This window comes from Otolemur garnettii, unplaced genomic scaffold (assembly GCF_000181295.1).
Source record: "Otolemur garnettii isolate 467f Iridium unplaced genomic scaffold, OtoGar3 scaffold00060, whole genome shotgun sequence".
Lineage (NCBI taxonomy): Eukaryota > Metazoa > Chordata > Mammalia > Primates > Galagidae > Otolemur > Otolemur garnettii.
In genome coordinates this window covers 3146809-3154034 of record NW_003852455.1, presented here as the reverse complement: position 1 = coordinate 3154034, position 7226 = coordinate 3146809, and the positions used below count along the sequence as shown (strand labels likewise).

Below are 7226 nucleotides of genomic sequence, written 5' to 3'. Positions count from 1 at the left end.
TATTTTTGGCATTATGAGCTCTTGAGATGTGGGAGTTGCTTATTACTGCAGCACAGCCAAGCTTAACTTACTGATGCATCATCCTCCTTTGGGAAAAAAGAGAGGCATGTGGTCAGAATGCCCTCGCTAGTCCACAGAATTGCTGATTACAGCATCAGCCAACATCAGCAAGGGCCACTGTACCCTCCTCACTTTTTCCACCCTCCACTGTCCCTGATGCTCTTATCAGTCCTCTCCCTCTCCAGTATGACCAAGGACCCTGGAGCTCAGCTAAGAGACATCAGTCCATCAGTCATGCCACCTGGGGTGGGTTGAATGGTGACCGCCAGAAAGAGAAGTCCATATCTTAACTCCCAGAAGCTGTGAATGGGACCTTATCTGGGAAAGGATTTGTGTGGATGTAATTAAGTTAAAGTTCTCTAGATGTGATCATTCTGGATTACCAAGGTGCACCATAAATCCATTAAGTGTCCTTAAGAGATGAAGAGAAGAGGGCAGGGAAAAGATTGAAGCAATGCAACCACAAACCAAAGAACTCCTGGTGCACCACTTGCAACTCAAAGACTCAAGAGAGGATTCTTCTCTAGAGCCTTTCCAGAGAGCCTGTGACCCTGCTGACACCTTGACCTTGGACTTCTGGCCTCAGAACTCTGAAAGAGTGTGTTTCTATTGTTTTAAGCCACATAGTTTGTGGTAATTTGTCACAGCAGCCGTAGAAAACTAATACTTCTTCACCTTAGCAAAATCTTTTCTTCATTTGTTCTTCTCTTTGATAGAATTCTTAAAGTCAGAAGGTACAAACCAGTGTACTAATGGACTGGGAAGCAAGCCTGCCTTTCTCTCTATCAGGTCCCCAGGGCAGGGCCTCAATTATGTTGAAAGGGAGGGAGAATGCCAGCTCACAGAACATGACTGGTCTGCTTCCTCTCCGGAGGAGACCCCGCAGTGAGAGAGGCTGAATCCTTGATTATGGACTACACAGAAAGTGATGCTCTAAATAAATAGAAAAGCTCCTGGAATCAAAGCTCAGGGGGACGATGCATAGAATTGCAGAGGCTTAAAGGTGGAGAGAGACCTGGCAGTCCAATTTCTTCAGACAGAGTTTTTAAAAGTATAAGAGAATTTTAAGGAATTTTGTTATATGCGTTTGCTTTTTTGTTTTATTGAGGACTCTAAGGCCTAGAAAGGGCCTAAAACTAGGGGCTCACTCCAGCTTTGCCATCCAGCACAGGAAGGCTCTTACTTCTCCACAAAACTCTGATGTTCTGCTCCTGTGGTACTGGCCCAGGGATGGGGACTTACTGCATAACAGGACTGGCCAGCTTGGATCATTCTTATCGCCTTGGCTGTCCTGGTTTGAGGCTCCCATTCCATGCCATTTTTAACTTCTTAAAATATACGCTTATCTTTCATCAAATGCAATTTTTATTTTAAAAAGTTTTCCTGAGTCTTTTATAATTTTTGCTTCTGAAAGTAATCGTCTACAAATAACTTGTTTAATGTCAGATTATCTACCATGTTTTCAGCAAATCATCTTACACACTCCAAGAAATTAAACCATAGATTGCTTTCAAATGCAATGAAATTTTTATGAATGCCCCATTTCACAATTAATAAGAATGGCACCATGCTTTCTTTTGCACAGATTTGATTAGCACTTTATAAATTTCAAGTTTGCCCTTTAAAGTTTGGATTAGGAAGTATATGGAGAAGCCTTCGTGAGAGGGATGGTCAGCAGGTGTAGTGGGAAGACAGGGGCTGCATGAAACAGCCCCCAACCTTGTGGTTCCAGAGCTGAGTGTGGCTGGGGAAGTGCCCAGGGTCAATTGCTGAGCCAGGCACTTCCTCCATATTCACAATCTCCATTAAGACTTGAAAATCATTCAAGCAGGGGGCAGGGGAAAGAAGGGAGGGAGAGAGGGGAGGAAGGAATGGGATCAGCTTGCTCCCACTAATGGCCACAATGTAAAAGTATATGGCAGATCTCCTGGGGGCAGGACACAACTACAACAGGGACCTTAAGTAACAAACGAAAACATTGTAACCTAATCATTTGTACCCTCATATTAATCTGAAATAAAAAACAGACTTGAAAACCAAGCTGGGAGGGCGGCACCTGTGGCTCAGTGAGTAAGGCGCCAGTCCCATATACCAAGGGTGCTGGGTTCAAACTCGGCCCCAGCCAAACTGCAACAACAAAAAATAGCTGGATGTTGTGGTGGACACCTGTAGTCCCAGCTACTTGGGAGGCTGAGGCAAGAGAATCTCCTCAGCCCAGGAGGTTGCTGTGAGCTGTAATGCCATGGCACTCTACCAAGAGCAATAAAGTGAGGCTCTGTCTCAAAAAGAAAAAAAAAAAAAAAACAAGCTAGGACCAGTTCACGAATGACTTTCCAAGACATATGCACCCTGGTTAGCTTTGGGGGACATTCCCGGGTCTGGATTCTTGCCTCTAAACAATGCTCTGATACGGCCAGAAGTCCTCTGCCTCACCACACCCAGTTCCACCTGTTTATATGGCACAGAGCCAGCTGAGATAGGGCCTTGCTAGGCATGGAAGATAAGGTAGGCATCATCCCAGGGCCAGAGGGCCGGCATTTGGCCCCTCAAGAAGTGACTTGGGTGCATTGATCTCTGTCCACCCAGGCCAGGGCACCCCTGTGGAAGGATTCCAGTCTGCATTGCATCAAATACCTGTGATAGCAAAGACCCATTCAAGGATGTATTTATTTGATTGAATAAACAATTCTTATGGGCTACAAACAAGACAAGTAGAAAAGTTTCAAAGGTTGTCTTCCCAGCACCTTAGGTCATCATGCAATAACAGTGCACAGATAATCCTGGCAAGTCTCTAGGAATGGAAGTTAGCTATATCGTAATCTCCCTCTTTAGGATGAAGTTCGCTGCAGTCACTCCAGATGATGGTAGGAACTGATTATTGCCATTTTAAGCCTTAGAGCAGAAGGATACCCAGTTAGGAAAAGAAGAAAAGAAAAAGCCAAGAAGACAACAACCCTCTTGCTGTTGAGGCTGGCAGAGTCATCTCACTCCAAAGACTCACAGCCTCTCAGAGAATTGTGGGGACGTGTCATATCACAAAGACATGGAAAATGGCTTGAAAGGGCCCCCACTGGTCAAATCTGGGACAATCTACTTATCAAACTAGATAATGATAAAAAATGGAATGTAAGCATTGAGTAAATTAGGAATGAATAACTCCACATTGATACAGATAAATAAATGAAGAGGGAAGCTAGCTTTCATGTGGTAAAAAGTTAACTCAGAAATGAAGAAATGATGGAATTAGAAAAATCACCATTTAGCCCCTATCACATCATCATTCATTCAGCCAAGAAATATCAGTAGATGTTAAAATGTATGGGTAAATGTTTAATAAGAAATGGGAAATATGCGCAGCTTCAGAGTACTTCCACCCCAAATTCCTATTAATTATAAAGGGAAAAAGAGTAATTTTACAAGGAAAAGTCCTGGCAAACACCACCTTGACTGACTGATCAAAGTGAATATCTCCAATAATGGGTCAAGTTGAAATCGTGTACCACCTAATCAGATGGAATGAGAACACGGCATCACTTCCGTGGTACTCGGGTCAAAAGTTCACAAACCAAAGCTAATCTGGAGGAAACAGTCATCCAAATTGAGGGACATTCTATAAAACAATCAGCATGTAATGTTCAAAAATGTCAAAGTTATGAAAGCCAAGAAAAGATTGAGGAACTCTTCTGAGTGAAGGGTACTAAAGAGACATGACAACTAAGTGCAACAGGTGACCTTGAGTTGGATCCTTTTGCTCTAACAAACATTATTTGATTGACTGACAAGATGTGAATGGCACCTGAGGATTAGATGGTAGTGATGTTTCAGTGTTACTGTCCTTATTTAGGTCATTATGTTATAATTATGTAGGACAACGTCCTTGTTTGTAGAGATTATACACTAAAAAGTATTCAAGTTCCAGAAAAAAAATTGTAATACTTATGCAACTTTATGTAAGTATGCAATTGTTTCAAAATGAAGACAGTCCCTAGGTTACAAACAAGATAGGTTCTGTAGGTTCGTTCTTAAGTTGACTTTGCAGTTTTTTTTTTCCTTGGGCCAGGGCTGGGTTTGAACCCACCACGTCCAGCACGTGGGGCTGGCACCCTACTCCTTTGAGCCACAAGCGCCGCCCAAGTTGACTTTGTATGTAAGTTGGAACAGGTACATTTACCTATTACCTGTAATAACCTCCATTTGGAAGTGCCAGTTACAGGTAAGTTGGGTGTTTATAACTCCAGGACTGCCCATAAACATCTTAAAGAAAACACTCAGACACAAGTCAAAGTGTGAATATTAAAGGTATTTTGACCAGGTATGGTAGCTAATGCCTATAGTCATGGAACTTTTGGGGGGCCATGGTGGGAGAATGACTTGAGACCAGAAGTTTGAGACCAGCCCGGGAAACTAGGAAGACCCCAGCCCTGCCAAAAAAAATAAGTTTTTTAATTAGCCAGATGTGAAGGTCAGCACTTACAGTCCTAACTCTCAGGAGGCTAAGGCATGTGGTTCACTTGAACCCGGGAATTCAAAACTGCAGGGAGCTATGATCACTATGCTGTCCTCCAACCTGGGCAAGAGAGTGAGACCTTGTATCTTTAAAAAATAATAATAGTGGGCGGTGCCTGTGATTCAGTGAGTAGGGCGCTGGCCCCATATACTGAGGGTGGTGGGTTCAAACCTGGCCCCGGGCATCTGCAACAAAAAAATAGCTGAACTTTGTGGCGGGTGCTGGTGGTCTCAGCTACTCGGGAGGCTGAGGCAAGAGTATTACCTAAGCCCAAGAGCTGGAGGTTGCTGTGAGCTGTGACGCCACAACACTCTACCTAGGGTGATAAAGTGAGATAATAATGATAATAATAATAGTTATTATTATTATAACAAACATATTTTTGTCCTTTCTTCCAGGAAATACTCTGCCTCTCTCAAGGACAGAGTAGTAACCTCTCAGCTGAGGCAGGTCAGTGCCTTGTTAGAAGGTACTGTTTACATGGAACATCTATGCCTGGGTCTTATGACTCTTCTATGGGTCTTTACAGTGATGATAGCAGATTGTCATTCATAGTCATCCTGTAGTTAACAGCGTCGGTTTCATTTTACCTTTAAATCTGACCCATTCAAGGAAAACATGGTCTGAAAAACACTTTAGGGTAGGGTGGGGAAAGTTTTTGTGCTAGAAGTCTGCTTTGTCTCTGCACCTATAGCTCAAGTGGCTAAGGCGCGGGCCACACACACCAAAGCTGGCGGGTTCGATTCCAGCCTGGGCCTGCCAAACAACGATTACAGCTACAACCAAAAAATGGCCGGGCACTGTAGCGGGTGCCTGTAGTCCTAGCTAGTTGGTAGGCTGAGGCAAGAGAATCGCTTGAGCCCAGGAGTTGGAGGTTGCTGTGAGCTGTGATGCCACAGCACTCTACCCAGGGCAACAGCTTAAGGCTCTGTCTCAAATAAATAAATAAATAAATAAAGTCCACATTAATTTAGCTGCAATCAAATTAGGCCTCATTTAAGAAACTTTAATTAGATATACTTAAAAATGTACATTATTTTGTAAGAAAATCTAACTACTTTATACTCAATTCCAAAAGTTAAAACCATTTGTTAATTTTAAAGTTAACTAACCTTTTAATGACTTTGTTATGTCTGCTTTTTATTGGATTCAGGTTCTGAAAAAAAATTTTTTTCTTTTTTTTTGAGATAGAACCTCAAGTTTCCACCTTGGGTAGAGTGCTGTGGCATCGTAGCTCACAGCAACCTCCAACTCCTGGGCTTAAATGATTCTCTTGCCTCAGCCTCCCAAGTAGCTGGGACTATAGGCACCCACCACAACACCTGGCTACTTTTTGGTTGTAGTTGTCATTGTCATTTGGCAGGCCTAGGCTGGATTTGAATCTGCCAGCTCTGGCGAATGTGGCTGGCACCTTAGCCACTTGAGCTACAGGTGCCAAGCCAATTTTTTTTCTTATTTCTGCAACTTTTATATAAGTATGTAATTATTTCAAACTAAACAACTTAAAGAAAACACCCAGACACAAGCCAAAGTGTGAATATTAAACATATTTTGCCCAGGTGTGGTGGCCAACCATTTGAGTATTTATTTGGTTGCAGCACAGAGGTCCCTGGTTTCAGTTGATCACCTATACGGGTCTCAGTCATTTGTGACCTTAAAGGAGTTTTGATTTAAACAATAAGTCATTGAAAAGCAAGAAAGAGCTCTGCAGACGCTGTCGCTTCTTATAATCGTCTTGTATCAGCCCTGGTCAACCCCAGAGTGCTCTTCGATATTGCCGCTGACGGTGAGCCCTTGGGCTGCGTCTCCTTCGAGCTATTTGCAGACAAAGTTCCAAAGACAGCAGAAAATTTTCGTGGTCTGAGCACTGGAGAGAAAGGATTTGGTTATAAGGGTTCCTGCTTTCACAGAATTATTCCAGGGTTTATGTGCCAGGGTGGTGACTTCACAGGCCATAATGGCACTGGTAGCAAGTTTTTCTATGGGGAGAAATTTGAAGATGAAAACTTTGTCCTGAAGCATACAGGTCCTGGCAGCTTGTCCATGGCAAATGCTGGACCCAATACGAACGGTTCCCAGTTTTTTATCTGTACTACCCAGACTGAGTGGTTGGATGGCAAGTGGTCTTTGGCAAGGTGAAAGAAGGCATGAATGTTGTGGAAGCCATGGAGCGCTTTGGGTCCAAGAATGGCAAGACCAGCAAGAAGATCCCCATTACTGACTGTGGGCAGCTGTAATAATAATGTTTCAACCACCAAACCATTCCTTCTGTAGCTCAGGAGAGCACACTTGTACCCCATTTGCTCGCAATATCCTGTAATCTCTGTGCTCTCACTGCAGTTCTTTGGGTTGTATATTTTCCTTATTCCTCTCCATGTCTAGCTGGATTGCTGAGTTAAGTTTATGATTATGAAATAAAAACTAAATAATTTTTTAAAAAAAGAAAGAAAAGCAAGAAAGTATTTTTCTGGCATGTTGCCAAAGATGTGAGTATTCTACTATATTTCTCCTCCCACCTTTTTTTTGAGAGAGAGTCTTACTCTGTCACCCTCAATAGAGTGCTGTGACATCACAGCTCACAGCAACCTCCAGCTCTTGGGCTTAAGCGACTCTCCTGCCTCAGCCTCCCAAGTAGCTGGGACTACAGGAGCCTGCCACA

General features: G+C 43.1%; 1 pseudogene; it reads left to right on the top strand.

Annotated features, from left to right (window-relative positions):
- The window catches only part of LOC100946412, a 7838-nt pseudogene extending 1034 nt beyond the window's left edge, over positions 1-6804 (top strand).
- The last annotated feature ends 422 nt before the right edge of the window (positions 6805-7226 follow it).